Raw genomic sequence first — 20881 nt, forward strand, 5'->3', positions numbered from 1 at the left:
TTCTTCTTCTTCTTCTTCTTCTTCTTCTTCTTCTTCTTCTTCTTCTTCTTCTTCTTCTTCTTCTTCTTTTTTAAATGTTGCTTTTTGAAGACAGAGTCTCATTACATAGCTCTGTGTTGACCAGGCTGGCCTTGAACATACAGAAATCAGCCTGTCTCTGCCCTCCAAGGGCAGGATTGAAGTTGTATAGCACCACACATGGCCTCACATGAAAAGAAGTATTATCTTGTGTGTGTGATGTATGGGTGTGTACATGCCAAGGCAGGCATATGGAGGTCAGAGGGTAACTCCGAGGAGTCAGTTGTCTCTTTCTGCTTGTAATGTGGATTCCAGGGATGGAACCCAGATTATCAGCCGTATAAGGCAAGTGCTTTTACCCACTGGCTCCCAGATTTCCATTTCTAAGTATGAGTTATATAGGATTTACTAAATACACACGTGTTTCAACCTATTGTAAGGCAAAAAAAAAAAAAATCATTAAGCCATCGTAAAGCAGATATCTGTGTTCTAATGTCGTCCTTTGTGTAAGGCTGCATGCATATCAGAGCCTCTCATGAACTGTGGGGCAGGGATGAGCACAGAGATGAATGACCAGCCCACCCCTACTTCCTGCCCCCATCCCTGGGAGCTAACAGTCCAGCAAAACCTATCTTGTTCAGCAAGTGCTTACAGAGCACAACATGGACACTTAGTATGTGTTGAGAACCCAGAGGGTTGGTTATTATGTTACATTTTCTCCTTTTTAATTGCAGTGAGCCACTGTCAGGTTTTTATTTATTTATTTTTATTTGTGTTTTTCTGATGAGTCATTAAATCTACAATGTTGGGATTCAGAGAAGGGAAAAATGAGAGAATAAAGAAATGGCATCTGTGCATTAGAACTGGAGACAGAGGTTTTGATTAGTGAGGAGGGGTTTTGGCTGAGCAGTAAACAGTTGAAAGTAGGAAATAGTCCCTCAGGGTAAGCTGGAAATATGCAGAGGAACGTTCAAGAGAGCACACCAGTGGGACCCAAAGATGAGGTAGTAGGATTCAATCCAATGTCTTGGAGGGGAATACTGTAGGCTTTTCTCCAACCTTAATTACAGCCGCAGGATGACAAAAGCATGTAATATTTTTTCTGCCTCTACTTAGGGCTGGTAGAGTGTAGTCTCTTTTGTGTAATTCAGTTTGCATTGCCATTTTTTTTCTTTATTTCTTAGGATATCCTGGGTTGAGGGAAAAATCCTAAAAATTAGACTCGTTTTCTTGTGTTTATATTAACATTTTAGACTGTTTCATTATGAAGGAAGGAACATTTTAGTCATCAAAGAGATTGAGGAGGATGAGTTAATGTTTGGTCATCCAAAGATGTACCATTAAGAGCTTATTTCTTTTGGGAGGAGCAAAGGGCAAAATATGAGTCAGACAGACTATAAAGTCATTTCCCTTTGCTGGATTCCCTCCTGCTTTCCATGGATCCAGCAAGGGCGACTCAAAAGGTGATGCTTGCTGCCATTTGGAGTGGACTGTCCAGTATAAAGATCTTCCACTGAGATGACCTGCAATGGCCCACCACAGCCCTGATAAAATAAAATAAGACTTTTATTTTATTGTTTTCACATTGTAGCTCAAACTGGCCTAGGCCCCTCAAAGTACCCCTCATGGGCTTTGAACCTGAGCTGTTTCTACCTTTGCCTAGCCAGTGTTGACATTCTAGGCATGAGCCACCATGCCCAGCTCTAAAGTTGATATGCCTGATGATTGGAGGGTACATGTGAGTTCACCCCGGAATATGCTGTCCTCGGCTTAAAACCTCAAAGTTCGATTTGTGATTCTGACTGGGACAGTTTTTCGCCTTGTTGAGGGGCTGTTAAAAGTGGCTGGTTTAGTCTGTGACATTGGGAGAGCGTGAAGTTTGTTTTGTGGATAGGGGCACTTGTGGCGCCTTTAGTGATGTTTGCTTGTCCTGGGGCAGAATCATTGGTCTCTCTGTGCCTGCTGCTGATCCCTTGATGGTTTCTCTTATTTGTATTTTTTTGTAGCTCAACCTGACCTGGAACAGAGATCTGCTTGCCTCTTTCTCCCTGGTATTGGAATTCCAATTGTGTGTTACCATACATGTCAGTAATGTTCCCTTTCGATGGAGATTGGAACAAGTACCAAATATTTGTGTAAATCAGTGGGAGGTAACTAGAAACACATCTCTGAAAGAGTAGAATGGAATGTTTTTGTTTGTTGGTTTTGTTTATTGAGGCAGGGTTTTTCTATGTATAACAGCCTATTCTAGAACTTCCTTTGTAGACCAGGCTATCCTCGAACTCACAGAGATCTGCCTGCCTCTGCCTCCTGAGTGTCAGGATTAAAGGTGTGCGCCACCACTGCCTGGGTAGAATGAAGTGTTAAGAATAATAATAATTAATAAAAAATGCCTCAGTCTTTATTTTTGGGTCTGTTTGACTCAGGTTCATGCTTTTTAACTTTTCTTTTTTCTTTGAATACTGACTATGTTTCAGGTTCTGTGCCAATGACACAACGCCCCAGAGGTGGCTGGCTGCAGGAGAGTTCACGGCTTAGTGAGGGAGCCACATGAATAGGTGTCTGGGTTCAGTTTGGCAGATGTAGAAGGTATGCACTGTAAAAGAAAGATCCAAGGGGGAAACACATACTCACTTTTGGGAAAGCATGTAGGCAAGGTCCTGGCAGGATGGGTGTTGAGTGGCAAGTTTGCCTGGTGATGTAAGGACGGGCACTCCAGCATGGAGAACATTTCACTCAGAGGTGGAGGGCATAGGAAGAAAACATGGTGCACTCTGGAAACTTCAGATAGTTTTGCTAGACAATAGCTTACAGTGAGTATGGCCTAATGACTTTGACCTGGAAAGGTGAGGAGGGGATTCCCTCACCAACACTACTTCCTGTTTGCTGAACAATTCAGACACCATTCTCAGACTTTGTTCCTATTGGGGAATTGTAGGCAGGAAAGAGATTTGATTAGATTTGAAACTTGGAACGATCACTGGCAACTGTTTTGAGGATGGCCTTACCTAACTTTGTCTAGAGTGGGCACGGTGGGACACATCTGTAATCCCAGCACATGAAAGGTTGAGGCAGGAGGGTTGATACCGGTAGGTGGGTCTGGTCTACATAGAGAGGCTCTGCCTCTTTTCGCTTAGAAGAAGCAAGCACTTCCTGGCTTCTCTAAGACACCCAAATTGATAGTCTATTCCAGAGATTTGAGGCCATGATTAAGCTCTGCCTGAACACAGCCCCATGGTAACTCCTGCAGAGCTTTCTGGGTAACAGAGATGGCGGGGTAGCCTAGACCCCATCAAGCTCCTCTGAGATGCATGCAGTTGAACGTGTATGAACTATTTCAGTACTGTCTTTTTTTTTTTTTTTATTTCCACATGTATTTAGCCTAGACTTCTATATTTGAGAGGGTCACATTGTCCTATTCACTGATTCTGGCTACTAGCAGAAATCTCAAATATGTCTCATGAGTGCTCCTGCTAGGTCCCTGCTCCCTTGCCCTGTGCTTGCCACTTGTCCTTTAGGACCTCAGTTTTGCTTATTTTTTAGTTTGGCGGGTCCTGTCCATATCAATAGACTTTTTTTTGGGGGGGAGGGGGGAATATTTGATTTTTAAACATTGCCCTTGATGTGGAAATTTAACAGGCATGTTTCATGCTGCCTCAGCTTTCTGTCCATGTTAAATCACACATATTTCCTAAGAGGCTTTGTTATGTGCTCTGCTATAGCCAGATGAGTACACTCCCTTGACCTGCTAGTGTGGGGGTCTTACTGGAGAAGGAAACTGTGTCACTCTTACATGGCTTTATGGTTACTTCAAAGCTCCTAGGGAGCCACTTTCTAAGTGTTTAAGATCTGCTTCTCAAGATCTTGTCTGGGACTTGGTTGTCTAGAGAGTCTGGTGGAATACTCAGTATAGTTTTTCTGAAACATCTAGTCTTTTTTATCATTTTGGATGTTTCTCTGTTGACATGTATATCAAATTTTGCAATTTTCTAAAATTGCTTTTTCTCTTCCCTTTGAATTTCCATTTTCAAAGATTCTCTGAATGTTCATTGTTCAACAAGGTAGCTGCTAGCCCCAGCCTACATAGAGCTGCGGCTCTCTCTCATTAATCTACAGACTTCAAGTTGAAAGCCATTGCAGGAAGCGCTGACCCATGGAGCGGAAGGTTAAGGTCGACTATTCCGGGAACTGAGAGCAGAGCATGAAGGAGCAAAATGGCTACCATTCAAGCAGTTAGGCTTGCTCATTATTCTTGCTGGTCTATACATGTATATCTGTGGCCTGTGTCTTCTGCTAACAATGAGTCATTTTGAAAATGAAGTAAATGTGAATAAATTTATGTGTAGAATACTTTGTGTAATTGTGAGTAGTGTGCCAAGAATTGCTGAGGTTTGAAAGAGAAAAAAGAAAAGCTCTTAAATTGGCAGCTTTAACACAGACTCTAGTGCTGCTAACCTTAGGAGGTTATCTGAATGCTGTACCATGTTTGTAGGCTCTTTTTAGTTCTTGAGTGTTCTGCATAAACTCTACTTCTGTGGATGCTGCTAAGTTTAAAAGACAACCAAAGCAGTGAGTAAAGAGTATTAGAAATATTTTTAAAGTATATGAATCTGAATATATGTGTGTGTGTATATATATATATATATATATATTTATATATATATATATATATATATTCTTTTTTTTTTGCAGCAGAAGATGACTGTATGGAATTTTGTAACAGTGCTCTCAGAACTTTTTACTTGAAAGAACTGTTCATATCTTACCTATAAAATAATAGGGACAGAACTTGAGATTGAAGTGTTTTAGAGAATGTTACAGTAACTTGGCTCCTGAATCTAACGGTACATGTGGTTAGTGGATTGTGTCAAAGGACAAGGTGTTTTTGGGAAAGCGTTGGTCTATCACGGGTGGCACATCTGGTTGGATGAGCCCTGGTCTCAGATGAGACTGAGTGACTGTTCTGACTCGGCTTGAACTATGAAAAGAGGCTCGGAGTGGAGACTGGTTAAGCTTGGATGGCAGAGAAGTGAGAACTGCTGCAGTTCTTGATTCCTCTAGGTCACCTTTACCCCCCTGGCAATGCGCTTGTAAGATGGTATGGTTAGGAAAAGTGTAGCCAGCATCACTAACTTTGTCTGTTCTTTCTCTAGCTTGCTGCAGACACTTCTTATACACCACTGCTCATATACTCTTTCCAATCCATTCATACAAATCCTTGACCAGTCCGTGAGGTAGTCATTTTTGTATATGGGAAAAATGGTAAAACTGCTCAGATTGACTTTTAGGATGGGTGGCGTTTCCTTTCAAACTCTTCTAGCACATCCTCTTATACTGCAGAGAAAGTCTCAATTAGACTGCTACGATCCCAGTCAACTCATTTTTGTGTAGCTCCCCTCCCCCCAAAACCTAACCTGATACTCATTTGCTGATGTTCACTGTTAGTGAGTCAGGGCTTGTGTTGTACACGGCAAGGGCAGCTTTTTCTCCGTCTCATGTCTGGGGCCGAAGCTGGGAGCCTTCGGGGACTGGATCTCCCTGACAATTCATTCTTTCCACTCCCTCACGTCTGGCTGCTGGTGCTGTCAGTTGAGAGTTCAGCTGGGACTGGCGCCCGACACACCTACCTGTAATGCCTCCACTGAGCTTCCCCAGAACATGGAGGCCGTGGTCTAAGAGTAGTCATCTCAAGAAACAGAAAATGACCCGGTCCTAGAAACTGTTACTGCCCTTTCTACCTCATCATATTTGTTGAGCCTGTCATACGGAGCCTCATTTCCCATAATCACACCTTAACGGGAGGAGGATGGAGGATTTGGGCACATGCTGTACAAGGTTGAGCCAAGCTTCTGGTACTCTTCTGTCACTACCTCAGTTGTCCTGGTCCCCTCCCTCGTCCCAGCGCCATCTTCTTCTCTATGAAGCTACTGGCTAAAACCAGTTTATCCTTTTTAATGTATCCTATATCAATACTTGTCTAGTTCTTTCGTAGTTGTTTTCAGCAGACGCCACAGTCTTTGAATGTATGTAAGGACCAGGTCTCATTTACCTTTGTGTAGCTCATAGCAGGTAAGTTCCTTGGATGGAGCATTCAGTGTCAAAGCAGGTCTCAAATTTAACAACCAGATGGGTTGGGACTTAGTGGTTGAGTAGGGAATGGTAATGAGCAAATCACAAGCTTCCCTTGGAGTAGAGATTATTTCTGATGTTGAATTTTAAAGCCTTAAAAAAAAAATCTTCCCTTTGTTGTAAAGCAGTTATAGAGCAAAAGTTGTAAGTCCCTACCCCCATTGCCATAAAATTAAAGGAGAGTAGAATAGGGTTTTTTTTGTTGTTGTTGTTTCTTTGTTTGTCTGTTTTGCTGTTAATAATCTTTTTTGCCCAGGTCAATCTTTGACCTTGACATTCAGGTCTTGGTATTTATTTTTTTTGAAAAACTATTGGTTTTAAGACCATTACTGGGTCAATTTAGTGAGTAACATCCAAGATTATAAATAAAAGGAAGCAGAAGCTTTGGATAAAAATTCATGTCTTGCAAGGATAAGAATTATTTCATGAAACTTTCAGTTTCTGTTTTATATATGCATTGCCTGTAACAAGTTGAAATGTAAAATAAACTTTCTATTTTAATTAGAGATAAAAGATTTATCAGGGGCCTTCTGTGTAAATGCCTTGTAAACTCTTATGTGTGGTTTTTTTTTTTTTTTTTTAATTCTTTCAATGTCCTTTCCTAGGAGTTTACCTACTGACCCCTTCTGATAAGCCCATGTGCATTTTTTTTGTTCAATTTTTTTTTCTTTCTGTTTTAGCCATCCTGTCTTCCTCCCTGTTTCTCTCCCCCACCTCCCCACATTTCTTGCTAGGTGTGGCAAGCATGTGACCATAATCCCAGCGTTTGTAGAATCACAAGGATCAGGAGTTCCAGTCTAGTTTAGATTATATGAGACCAAAAATAACCTATTTTTTTCAGCTTGGCATATGCTGCTGTCTTTCTTCTTCTTCTTTTTTCTTTTTGGAGACTTTAAACAGCCTCCTGCTCTCAAAAGAATAAAAATAAAAATTAAATAAAAAAAGAGGATTCTTTTTTTCCTATTCATTCTTGTGACTTTGTGTGTGTGTGTGTGTGTGTGTATGTGTGTGTATGCAGGTATGTACTTGTTTGTGAGTGTGTTTGTGTGTGTGTGTGTATGCAGGTATGTACTTATTTGTGAATGTGTATGTGTGTGTATGCAGGGGAAGTGTGCAGGTATGTACTTGTGTGTGTGTGTGTGTCTGTGTGTGTGTGTATGCAGGGCGAGTGTGCATGCATGTGCTGGTTTCTGTGGAGTTCTCGGATTATCTTCTTAGCCCTGGACTCCCAATCCATCCCGCACACCTGCAGTTTTTCCTTCTGTGATTTCAGTTGTTGCATGTTGTCTCAAGCCCCCAAACAACACAATGAACAGTTCTGGAAAGAAGTTTCTGAGTTTTAAGTTGCTTGTGTTTCCGAACAATCTAAGAGCATCCTCCTTTATTCCGTTAGTCCTTTATTATTATAAACATCGCTCCTTTATTCCGTTAGTCACTTAATAACCATCTCAGTTAATCAGCTCGACCCTCCATGGCAGTGTCTCAGAAACTCTTACTGTTTAATAATGGCACTAAAGAGCAAGAGTCATCATGCAGACGCTTTTACTTATTATACATATTGGTATATTATTAATCCATGACTGTGTCTGATTTACCAGTTAGGCTTTTCATAGACACGTAAAGGAGGAGGTGAAGGCAGGTGTCTGTGGGTGTGGGCACTGTTCAGAGTTTCAGGAATCAGCTGGGGATCTGGAATGCGTCTCCCTGTCTCCCTTGGAGGAGGGAGAATCATTGCAGTAATGTTTAGGTATGTGTGTTTGTGTTCCGTGGAGCTCCTGGCAGTCAGAGGACAACGTTGAGTGTTGGTTCTTCCACTTTGGTGGAAACAGTGTCTGTTGTTGGCTGCTGTGTGTGCCGGGCTAGCTGGCTGGGGGGTTTCCTTTTTTCTCTGGTCTCCCTCATTCAGTAGGAGTGCTGGGATTATGGGCCACACTGTCTACTCTACATGGCTTCTGGGATCTAAACCCAGGTCCTGAGACTTGATTCACACACTGTGCGATTCTCATGAACTAAGCCATTTTCACACTTAGATTTACAAGGCAAAGAGGTCTCAAAAACCGAGTTGGGAAGTGTTAATCACGGATGCAGGGTGATGATGATTGTGAATTGGTGGAGAATTGACTGGGACCAACTTAGAAGAGCGAAGGGGTGGAAGAAAGGGGGAGTCATTTCAGTAAGAATCCAGAGAAGAAAAATTACTTCAATCTCAGGACAGAATGGAAACATAAAAATTAATTTGCTATTGCTGCTCTGCCAAGTTATGACATTTTAAATCTCCAAACACAAGGGTTTATTCCCTTACAGCTTCAGAGAGTCTCAGGGAGAATTTGCTTCCATGGGCTTGTGGTCCCTTCTGGCTGTAAAGGACATTTCTTTCAATCTCTGCTCCTGTGGTCTCATCACTTTCTCTCTGGAGTCACAGTCCTCCCTGGCTCCCTCTTAAAGGGAAGCTTGTGGTTATATTTAGGGCCCACCAGGATAATCTAGGATAATCAGCTCACCTCCAAATCCTTATTTAATTGTATCTGCAGAGTCCCTTGTCGTGTAAGCAGCAGTCACAGGTTCTGGAGATAAGGATGTGGACGCCCAGGTTTTGTTTTTCAAGGATTTTTCTTGACAAAGGGAAAGGACTATCAGGTATTCAGAGATAGCTCACTCTCCGTTTTATTATTATATTGATATTCCTACCACAGCACATTGTGGATTGTTTCTCTTGTAGGAGAGTGTCTAGTGAGTCCCCATTAGCTAATAAAACTGTAGAGTTAAGCTTGACATTCAGGTTGCTGTTTAGCCCCAAAACACACTGAGCTTTTGGGTCTCCTTTTGATGGCTGGTGCTGCAAACAGCTGCCTCTCTTCATGGTTTCTTCCCTGGCCAGCTAGCCGGGCTTTCTTTGCTCTTTTTTCTTCTGACTTATAGGGCTCCCATACTCTTCTTTCCCCAGTGGCCATTTTCCTTGCTCTCTTCTTACTGGTGTCCTAGAGCAAACTTGATGACTTATGGGACAGGAATGAACTCCCAGTTGTAGGAGTCTGAAGTGAAGGTGCCAGCAGGGTTGTTCTCCTGGTATCCTGCAGGGAGACTCCTTTCTTGTCCTTTCAAGCTCCATCCAGTTTGGCTTGGCTTGTGACTGGATAGCGCTGGTCTGTGCCTCGCTCTCACAGGATCTTTTCCTTCTCTCCTTGTATCTCCTGTAAGAACACTGTCTTTGGAATTAAGGCCCACACAGATAATCCAGGATGATCTCAGCCTGAGATCCTTAACCTAATTAGTGTAATTAATTTGTAAAGACCCTATTCCAAATAAGCTTCGTGTAAGTCAGGCCTCAGACAAATACCTGAGAGAAACACGCTCAAAGGAGGCCCTGTTTACGTGGGTCAGCTCCTGTTTCCAGAAGTCGATGGCCCGTTAGTTCTAAGCTTAGTACCTATATTGCAGGATAATGGCATCAAATTGTGAATCCATCAATGGGTCAATCTACTGAGTAAATCAGGGCACTTGTGGTGTGGTCACGTCTTAGAACTTTGAATCTCCTTGAGTCCCTGAACCTTTTTAGGGGGACTCGTCACGAACCTTACTGAAAGATGCCCTATCGCATGCTCTAAGAGTAGGATATGGACATGACTTCCAGGTGGCGCTAGCTACTCCACTCACAACACCTTTGCCAGCAGCCATGGATTGTTTCTTTGATTGGTACAACCTTTCTTTGTTGTTTGTTTTGGTAATGTCTTCTTCCCTTTTGGTAGGAGCAGAGGAGCTGCCCTTGGTGCCTTTGGGCCCTTCAGCGAGTGTCTGAAAAGGGAACAGAGGTGATACCACAGTGAATGAGCAGTGGACAGTCTGGTAAGCTGGCTGGGACAGTGGCTCTGGAGGTCTGCTGGATGAGGCCTTTTGGAGACTTGTCACTGTTACTTGAGAATTTGTCATGTCTGCCTCTTGGAAGTCTTTATTGTCACTGGAATCATCCTCAGTGCTGCGATTGTAGGAATATGCCATCTTACCCACCATCTCCAGAAGACGCTTGCAGGCACCTGAATATGATCTCCTGAGGTTCAGTGGAGGTCAGAGTCAGGGAGGGTAGCCTGGCACCCACTGGAGGTGGTTGCTTTGTGTCATTGGCTGATAGGCTCTATTTTAACCCTCTGCATGCACAGCTGCTATGAGTGGCTTTTCTTTGAGCATGGGCCTTTGGCTGTTTTCCTAATTATGCTCTTCTCTATTTGTTTTAATTTTAAGGTTTTCAGTGTTCCGTTTTGTTTTTCTTTTCCTTTTGCCCCAGTCTTACTTTGAGTGGATGCTGCCATTCTAAATCCTCTTAAAGTGATGCCATGACTTTTTTGAACAAAGCATTTGGAGGTGATTAATTTTAGCCATGCTTGTATTTTCAAGCTGGAATTTAGTGATCCACTTCCTTTTAAGTTTTATTGTAATCCACAGATCCAGTGACTGCTAAAGTCCTTGTAATAAAATCGTTACTTGGAGTGACAGTGTTCCATCACAATAGACATGCTCATAAGGTACAGGTTAATCCTGTGCCATGGTATTCCTCCCTATAACACAGTGGGCAAAATGGCCTGTAATGTTAGGCAGCCAGAGTGCTGCTCTACCTCACCTTAGTGGGAGTGATATTAGAGAAGTCACGTTACTTCTGTGATCCTGAAGCGTGTTCATCTGTAAAATGAAGATAACTTGTTGCATCATGGTGCATTTCGGGAGAATTAAGGGTAATAATTTGCAGGTAAATTCCTTGCACAGCAATGCTTGGTACCTAAAAGTATTGAGAACTTCGTGTCCACTAGTGTTTATTATATGGGAGAAACTGGGACAGGGGCCGTGATTTAGGAATGTTACAAGCTGCCTGTAGAAAGACTTCAGACTTGGGTGGTGCTCTCTGGGGTATGTCGGTCATCACAACAGTGGCTGTGGGTTTGTATTTTGTTACTTTGCAGAAAGGGAATGGCATAACCAGCTGCCTCACTGATCGGAACCGTTTGTTACACTGAGCTCTTTGAAACTCCACTTACCATTCGTAAAAGACTCCTACCTCCAAACTCAACGGGACTATCGGTTTAGAAATGGTTTGATTAGGACTAAATTCCTCCCCGCCCTCCTTTTTGTTGTTGTTGTTGTGCTAGAGCTCACACTCAGGGCATTGTACATACCAGGCAAGTACACTGTCCCTGAACTGAATCCCCAGTCCAAAATGTTCATTTTTAAGGAATGACTGTTGAAGACTGAGAGGTTTATTCTGTATCATGGGGGATGTGATTACATATGTTGTCCTTTGAATTGGGAAACCTGGAATTCACAGTGGGTCTCTAGTAGCAGATGAATGTTTTAACAGATCCCTGCCCAGAGTGAACACTTTCATTAAGAGCGTTCTGTGTGCAGTGTCATTTCCGTTTAACCCCTGATTATCACACCACTTACCTATCTATCTATCTATCTATCTATCTATCTATCTATCTATCTATCTATCTATCTATCTCTATCTAATCTGTACTGGAAGTGGGAGAGGAGGGTATAGGTGAAGTGTACCATTGTCTGAACTTGACTGTTGTTGTGACTGGTCATTGATGACATTGCCTGAATTTTAAGTGGAGGAATTTTTAAGTAGTCTTGGATGTTCTTGTCCAGAAAGAGTATTGTCAGATTTGGGGTCTTTCAAGGAATAATGTGGTAAATGGAGGAATTGACTTCTGTGTGGAGTTTCAGGCCCTTCATACTTGCTGTTCTGATTCTTAATGTCTGAAACTGCTCACCACAGACACTCCCAGCGTCCTGGTGGAAGAGTGAGCATGGGTAGGAGATGCCATGAAGGCAGTGGCATATCCTTCTGTACTCTGAAGCTTATTTCTGTCCACATTTTGGAGCACCAGCTGTATGCAACACTTTGGCAAGTCCTGCTAAGGACTGTTGCTGTTGGTGTTGGATTATGGGGGTTCTGTTTTTTTTTTTTTAATTTTTTAAAAATAATGTTCATAACTAGGAACATGTCTATAGAATGGTTCCTCCTAAAGCCAAATAAACTCTGGGGCTCTGTGAGCATCTTAAAGGAGAAGATAAGGTTGGTCTTTTCCCCCTTGTCACCCCTTCCAGTGGCACTGTGCATCTTCACATTACATAGTTTATTCTGAGCCCCAAACTGAGATTTTAAATATGTATGTATTTATGTATAATGTATGTATGTATGATAATGTATGTATGTATGTACATATGTATCACTTTCAACACGAGCATCTCGTCATTTTGATCTTTGGGGATGAGAAGCCAGGGATGGACAAGATGGACATAAGGCCTACCACGGCGCTGAGTAAGCTGTGTGTACAGCTCCTATTTTTGCCACGCCTGGTTGCTTATGCTGACTTTCCTGGGGGAAAGTCCTGGCTGCACTTCTGTAATCAACAGGGGAGAGAGATGGGTGTCTCTGCCAGGTCTGCAGCCGGGAGGATATTTATAGTTTGCTGTGAGTGGTTGGGAGTCCAGCCTGGTCTGCTTATGCCTTCTGTCTGCAAGTTCTGGGTGTTCTTGACCTGGACCCTGCCCTTGTCGGCCAGACAGTAGTTAATGATAAAGTGGACGGCTGCAGGAGACAGTGAGTGATGGCCTTGGCAGCTCATGGCATGCAGATGCCTGTGCTGTGACCTGGCTGAGTGCGTAGCTGTCTTCTCTATTGCTCTGCTCATGGCTTCCACGGGACCCTAGCCTCCTTGTAGCTGGTCTCACGGGCATGAAGTGTGTGATCTGAGATCTCTTTATCTATTTTTTTTTTTTGAGACAGGGTTTTATTTTGTAGCTGAGGCTGGCTTTAAACGTATGACATCTCTTCTGCCTCAGTTGTTTAAGTACTGGGACTACAGACGTAAGCCTTCACACTGGGTTCCAGTCCATTTTCCTTACGCCACTTGTTCCATGCTAAGATTTATAACCTTAAAGGAAAATGCAGATCCTGAGCTTGCTTTGCTCGTCTCTCCCTGAATTCAGGTCAGACATCTAGACCTGCTTTGCAGAATGGCCCGATTTATGCCACACTTCCCATTTCCAGCTTGTAGCAGGCGTAATAGCTACAAGGAATCATTTTCCTTTTTCCTGCTTTTCATGGTGTGTGTTTGGATGCTGTTGGAGGGAGTGAGGATGTGCATGCTTAGTTTGCGTTTGTAAGCCCTGGAAAGCTCAGGGAAGGCAACACTGAATGGTCGCTCCAGCTCTGGGCAGACCATCGCTCAAGCAGTGTCCCTGAGACCTAGTCCCTGTCCCCTCTTGCCCCACCCCCAGCCCCCAGCTCCGTGCACACAAATTCTTCCTCTGTCATTCTCAGGCAAGATTTTTCTCTCTGAAAGCAGGACTGCTGTGGCATATTCTCCCATATTCATGCATATGGAGAAAACCAGACTTTCTTTTCTAGTTATCTTCCCAGTGAAGATCCCAGAGTCACTGCAGCTTGGTCAATCTAGGTCACATCCTACCCCAAATCCAATTCATTGTGCATGCTGCTTGATGTAGTTTGTCCTCAGAACAGACTCAGAAAAGGAGCTCTTGGTGTCCCAAGTTGGAGTCAGGGATCATTACTGGAAAAGCTGTCATGCAGCTTGCAGAGCTGGGGAGGAACGACCCCAGGAAGCACGCGGTGAGGCCCTTCTTTATTACGGACGAGCACTAATTTTGGGTCTCTTCCATTTTTGTTGCCTTTCAAGAAGTAGTAACGTCCTCCGAGTAAGTAGAAGCAGAGCCCTGGGGACCATGCCACTGTGTGGGGCCCATGTCTTCAGGGTAGCAAAGGATGCTGTGCTAGGTGGCCCTGCTATGACATAGCTTGGTGAGTGCTCATACCTTACCCCTCTCTGTTACTTCAAAGATCGGTGTGAGATGGCTGTTCCCCACAGGTGTGGTTTGTCTCCGAAAACACATGTTCCAATTCTGTCTGGCCATTCGGATTATTATTATTATTTTTGGTGACTGTCTTGTCAGCTTGGGGCTGGGGCTGGTGCAGGACAGGCTGTGTTTTGGCAGCACTTCAAGCCCGGAGCAGCATCCTGCAGCCAGCACCATAAGCTGTATAATTTGTCCACAGAGGCCTATGCATTATAGAGATGAAAATTCCTTCCCTGACAGCGTTCATTGCTTAGCATGCAGCAATTTGGCTGTCAGAAACAGCTGGCCCTGCAGGGTGGGACAATGGGAAGGCGAGAGCAGAGAGAGGCCAGTGCTTACTCAAGTCTCCCACTGTGAGAGGATCACGTTACCTTATGGAGCCTGTCATTAGGCACAGCTTCCCGGGAGCCAGCAGCAGCCTGTAGCTCAGACACTTAGTGACTCACCCCCCACCTTTTTTTTTTTCTGAATGGAACAATAACAAAAATTAAAAGTTAATGGTTAACTTTTGCTGATACTCAGATGTTCAGCTTGGGGTTATGAGCAGGTCTGAGGAAGTAAACACTTCTAACCTTACGTGGCTGTTAGTAGTAAACGGGATAAACTGTAGTGTGGGGGAGGGGCAGGAGGGATTGCTTGGCACCTGTGTGTTGGACCTCTTAAAATTTTAAGGTCTGTTTACTTAGGGTCGGTGTTGAAGGGACCTACACTTGGGTCCCCGTAGGCCTTGTTCCAGCATGCAGTAGAGAGTAGGGTGTGCATGCTTTCAGACAGCATGGCTGAGGCAAGGGACCAGGGGCTGAGCGGCTGGAAGCCCCAGTGTGAACTGCAGTGTGGTTGGCTTTGTGGGTTCTCTTATGTGGACTTGATGTCTCAGAGCATGGTCTGAGCAAGAAGCGCACTTCAGAGTGTGATCTGATCGCATGGGACACTTCAGCTGCAAAGGAGGCAGCGGTCCAGGACAAGAGGATGTATTATCTGGGTTTAGTGCTGCCAGGTTTTCCTGTTAGTTTCTACTTTAGTGATGGACTCACTGTGATGACTTATAGACAGTCCTTGTATTTACCCTTTTGGAGAAAAATATTAAATATTAATAATATTAAAAATAATCTTCTAAATAGGATTTTTATTTAAAATTGGACTTGTTAGCACGGACATTTCCCAGCATATCATTTTTCTTTCCATGTCTTCTGTTTTTGTTTGATTTTAGAAAAACTACATGTCAAAATGGCAGTAGTCTGGTTACAGCTCACAGTGACACTGGCTTTTTGAGATCAGCAGCATCTCAGAGGTTCAGGGTGGCTCAAGCAACCTTTGCCTGTTGGAATTTATTGGTTTTCCAGTGTGGCTAGAGCTGTACTTTTTTCACCTTTCCCTCCGTATCTGTTTCCTTTCTACACGATAGAGGCAGGAGTTTCCCAGATGTTGTTTGGATTAAAGAGCGTGTGTCTGGGGGAGGGAGAAAAAGCTTTCTTAATGATAATAACAGAGTCAGTCTGGCTGGTTCTGTTCTGACAGGAAAAAGGAGAGATAAAAACTCCATTAATGGTGGGTGCACTGCCTAAGTAGCCAATAAAACAATGCTGTCCTCACTGGAGGCCAGTCCCAGGTTGGCAGTGCTTCCTGCCAACTGCAGGAGAGGACAGCTGCAAAAAGGGAAGTATTCCCAGCCAGCAGCCACCATCGCTTATTGGCTGGAGGGGGCGGGTCTTTTGTTCCTTCTCTCCTCCTCCTCCTCCCTCCTTCTCCTCCTCCCTTCTCCCCTCTTCCTCCTCTTTCCTTTCCTCTCCATCCTCCCCAGTTTCCCCCTCCATTCTTTCCCTTCCCTCTTTTGCACAGTTTCCATGATGAACTTATCTTAATGTTCACTGTTCCAGAAATTGAACCACATCCTGATTAAAACTTAACGATTACCCATAGAATGAAGTTGGGTGGCTGTTTTCAAAGTATTTGTCTGGGTTAGTTCAAGTTCGTGACCATAAAATGGATATAAATGCTATTAAAACGTTACACCCCTCAAAGTTTGACAGAAGAGTAACAAGCAGTGTCTACCTTGTGTCCCCTTCCCACTAATCTTCGAATCGCCCTGTTCAAAGCGTATAGTACAAAAGACATTGTCACACTGATGAGATGGTTAATAGGTAAAGGAGCTGACCCCTAAGCCTGATGACTTGAGTTGGATCCTGGGCGTTCACATGATGGAGGAGAAGACCAGCCTACAAGAGTTGTCTTCTGACCTCTATAAGTGTGTTGTGGTATCATATGAGCCTGTGTACACGTGATGGCCATGTGTGCACGCGCACATGTAATAAATAAACATCCTATCGTCTCATTCTGGAAGATAACAGGGTGATGTCAAAGGCTGGTCTCGTCAGCGCTCATTCTGCGTTCCTTATCCTCTTCTCCAGGGAAACTCTCCTTAGATGCCTTGTCATACTGGGCTCCGTGCAGAGGGGAACTCACTTCCTCAAATGCCCTTAGATTTCCAAAGGAGGAAAGAAAAATTGTGCTGTTTGAGTGGAGCAGACGGTTCTCTCTCTTCAAAAGAGGTTACCAGCTGCCTGTAATCTGCAGGCCTCAAGCTGGGTTAAGTTGGCATCCTTAGTCTCATTTTGTAGGTGAAAGAAACATAAAGTTGGAGGAACAAACTCAGGGTCCTATATTGATGGCACACGGTGGCAGTAGAGGTGGGTGTCCCCTTCATTCCACCAGGGGCTGGAGACCTAGGACCTAAGAGGATAAGATGAGCTTCTCTGTTGTCAGAGCATAACAGTCATTTCCTGATGGGCAGAGCCAGGAAAGGAGAACAGAGGGTGAACCTAAGCACTGTGGGAAGATGATTCTGTCCTTGTAAATGTTTTTATTTATTGGCATGGGTTTGCATGCGTGCATTCTTGTGTGTGTTTATCATGTATGCGTGTTGTGTAGGTGTGTGCATATACACACATTCATGGCACACTTGTGGAGGGCAGAGGACAATTGGTTTTCTCCTTCCACCATATGGGTCCCAGGGACTGAATTCTGGTTCTCAGGCTTGGTGACAAGCCCCCTCTCCCAGATGAACCCTCTGGCCAGCACTGGGGGAGGAGAATCATGGGAAAAATACCTGGTGATTTGGTCATCCTGTAATGAGGCTTATTCGTTTATCCCCATAAAATATCAGGCAGAAGGAGACTTCGGTTAGCTACAGAAGGAGGGACAATTAAAGAATACTTTCAGATGTAACCTGCCTTTCCTTCTTGGAAACTGCTTTCTTACTGTAGGCTCTTCCAGGGTTCCCTCACAGGCCACTCCCAGGCTACACCAAGAGGCCTAGCATTACCGAGCACGGTTTTGTTTATCTTTTGTCTACAGATGGCAAAATAAGAGATGACAAATGAAAGGGGCTTCTCTGAAGAGATGCGACCCCTTGACAAGTCATATTAGATAGTGAACGCCCTCTGGCATGTCAAGATGGCTTCTTGGTGCAGGTTGTCTTTTTCTGAATGCCATGGCATCACTGTGTTAAGTTTTGTGTTGTTTCAAGGGCACAGGTGAATCCCAGATGTGATACTCTGTGTTTCTTATACTTCGTGGAAGTTTAAATGGATCCAGGGTATTGCTGGTAGATATGTGTGTGTGTGTCCATTTGGATGAGGTCTGTGCTGGTTGCTGGGGATATTGTTTCAGTTTGCTAGCTGATGCCGGGATGTGACTAGGAACACACAGGCATTGCTTATTAATCTGAATGTTTGCCTCCATTCTGCCAGTAAACAGTCCTGGATGAGGGATCATTGCTTTTTACCTTTGTTTTGAGCCCGGCTGTGGGCAGAGCCGGGTTGCAGTCCATTGTGAGAATTGCCAGGTGATTTATTATTCATCGTGGAAGTAAAGATGATCCAGTAGGGCTGACTCAGCACCTGTCTCTCCGTGCCTTCTGCTGTGGCTTTCAGAGTGGGAGAAGTCAGCAGATACAGGCTGGAGGAGTGGGCTTCCCCCCACCCCCATCGGTAAAAGTGAAATCTATTAAGGAAAGGAAGGAAATGAGTGTTAGAAAGGTCAGGGTTATGGTCCCAGGAGCGTCGGTAATAGTGATAACTCTCCTTGAAATGGTGTGTCTGTGTACCAGGCTGAGAGCTTTCTAGGTATCAGCTCATGTAGTTCTTATAATAACTCTGCCAGGCAGGCTTGAGTTCTAATCTAATTTTACAGATGAAGGAAATGAAGAACGCGTAGTTAGTGCCTATGGCCTTGAAGGTAGCAAATGGCGAGGCTGGAGTTGTAACTCAGGCTGTCTGGCTCAGGCAGGGTTTTAACCAGTGTCGGGAGGAGAGGGGATCGTGACGGAGGAGTGTGCAGCGTGCTGGCCATTTCCTTGAAAAACAAAACAAAACCTGAGGACTTGTGTGCTCACATGGCGGGAATTGAAAGGCAGCTCCGGGGAGCCTTATTTATCCCACACAGGCATCGATCCTGTGAGGTCTCACGCTCTGGATCTACCTGCTTCTCCCAGGCTTGCCGCCTAAGGTCACCACTCTGCTGATTAGATTTTAGCACATGAGTTTTCTAGAGGCTACAAACATTCATTCTGTGTCATTGACTGAAAAGACATTGATGATTCCATGTGTATGTGCCTGTCTGCATGCATGTATGTATGTGTGTATAGGCATGTATGTATGTGAATGTTCGTGTGTGTCTGTGTGTGTATGTATGTATATATCTGGGTATATGTGAGTGTGTGTTTGTGTTTGTATGTATGTGTGTTTATATGTGTGAGAGTGTGTGTATGTATGTGTATGAGAATGTGTATGTATGTGTATTATGTATATGTGTGGGACTGTGTATGTGTATGTATGTGTGTGGATAATTGTATCTGTATCCATGAATTCTTTTTTGTGAGGAATGTGGTTGGCTGTATGAAATCCCGGGTTCCTTTACCATTCTTGGTATTTGATGAATGATGAACCCCACAGCTGGGAACCACTCAAGTGCTTCTGGAGAACTTACTTGTGTATTTTCAGTTCAGAATGGACCGTATTTCTGCAGAGGAGTCTCATTTATTTACCTTGTTCTTTAGATAAACAGACAAACGCACACATAGACACACAGTAAAGATTAGATTTGTCTTTGCCTAGGGCACAAGACAAATATGACTTTAACTCAGAAGTAGAATTAGGGTACATTTTTTTTTTCTGGTGTGTGTGTGTGATTGGAAAGTCCACCCAAACTTATATTTAAAGCACAAGGTTTCCAGACATGCCTGTGGCTCCTCTTCATGTGTCCAAGGTGCCTAACAATGGGAGGAAACAGCGTGGTGTATTAAGCTAGTTTAGGGCCGGCGATAAGTTCTACCCAATGGAATGCATGGTGTGTGTTGTCCTAAAATAAGCCCAAAGGCAGGTCAGTGGAGGTACAAGCAAAGAAAGTGCTGTAGCTCAGAAATGCCAGTGACTATCCCGAGCCCTCCCCACCCCCTGACGCTCGATGTGGTCCAAGTTAAAACTAAGAAACTAGCCGGCTCCTACCTGCCAGTGTCAGAAAAACGAACCCCTCTAAAACTTCCAGAAGACGAATGCTTCCCCTTGGGACTTAGAAAGTAGAAGAGCGAAGTCAGAGAGACAAATGCACGGGCAACGGACTGAGGCTTAGCCGTCTGAAACATCGAGGTTTTCTAAGACTTGTTGACAGCGTGAGGGATGAGCACAGTGACTGCTAATGTTTATTTCCCTTCTGCATTCGTTGTCCTCTCAGGTCCTGTCCCCTTGAAGGATTCAGCTCTGTGTCTGTGTGTTGACTGGGGGTGTGTATTGTGAGTGAGGTGCCCGCAGAGGATAGAGGCGACTTAGCTGGAGTTAATTGCGAGCAGGTGTGAGCTGTCCAGAGTGGGAGCTGGGACCTGAGCTTGGGTCCTCTGCCTGAGCAGTACAATCTCTGAACCACTAAGCATGGCTTTGGCCGAAAGTCTTGTCTCAGTGGAAACAGTTTTGAAAGTTTGAGCTGTTTTTGGCCGTGTCTATCTCAGCGATTTTCCACTTGGGGTTTCTTGAAGTTACCCACCCATACAGCCACTGGGGAGGACAAGCAGGCTCTGTATGTCCCATGACTCCTGTGTTTTGGGTAATCCTTGCCTGTCCCCTCCTCTTCCATCTCCTAAACTCAGATGCTCTCTGGGCATCTGGGATTGGAGGATCTCAGAAGGTGACTTCTGCAGCATGATGCTAGTTTGTTCTTTGTGTAGCTCTCTGTGTTGGAACACCATTGAGAGCCCTGGCACCAGGGGAAACATTGGGGTGACACATTATTTCTAGTTTTCCTTGAATTAAAATATTGTGTGATGGTTTTGGGGATTGAACCTAGGCCCTTGCATGTGCTGGGAAAGTGCTCTGTCATTGAGCTACATCTCAACTCTTTTGTTTCTTTTTAGACTCAAGTGTAGCATAAAGTTCACCATACACACACACACACACACACACACACACACACACACACACGCACAAACCCACATGTCTGTGTCTTAGGGTTACTATTACTGTGATGAAACACCATGACCAAAGGCCTCTTAGGGAGTAAAGGAGTTATTTGGCTTACATGTCCTGAATTGCAGTCAACTAAGGGAAGTCAGGGCAGGAGCTCAAGCTGGGCAGGAACATGGAGGCACGAGCTGATGCAGAGGCCATGGAAGAGTGCTTACTACTGGCTTGCTTCTCATGGCTTGCTCAGCTTGATTTCTTATAGAACCCAGGACCACCAGCCCAGGGATGGCACCACCCACCATGGGATGGACCCTGCAGTATCAATCACTAATTAAGATAACACCCTACAGGCTTGCCTCAGCCAGATGTTTTAGACCCATCTTCTCAACTGAGGTTTCTTCCTCTCTGAT

At 44.2% G+C, this 20881-nt stretch overlaps 1 protein-coding gene across 1 annotated transcript in view; it reads left to right on the plus strand.

Moving 5' to 3' along the window:
- Acvr1 (activin A receptor type 1) overlaps window positions 1-20881 on the plus strand; it is a 122981-nt gene that overhangs the window by 17023 nt on the left and 85077 nt on the right. The window contains exon 2 of the mRNA XM_055600121.1: window positions 9894-9990. The gene's annotated coding sequence lies outside the window, so the exon portion shown is untranslated. The remainder of the gene's footprint in view (window positions 1-9893; window positions 9991-20881) is intronic.

The sequence above is a fragment of the Psammomys obesus genome, unplaced genomic scaffold (assembly GCF_907164565.1).
Source record: "Psammomys obesus unplaced genomic scaffold, mPsaObe1.curated_primary_1811, whole genome shotgun sequence".
NCBI lineage: Eukaryota > Metazoa > Chordata > Mammalia > Rodentia > Muridae > Psammomys > Psammomys obesus.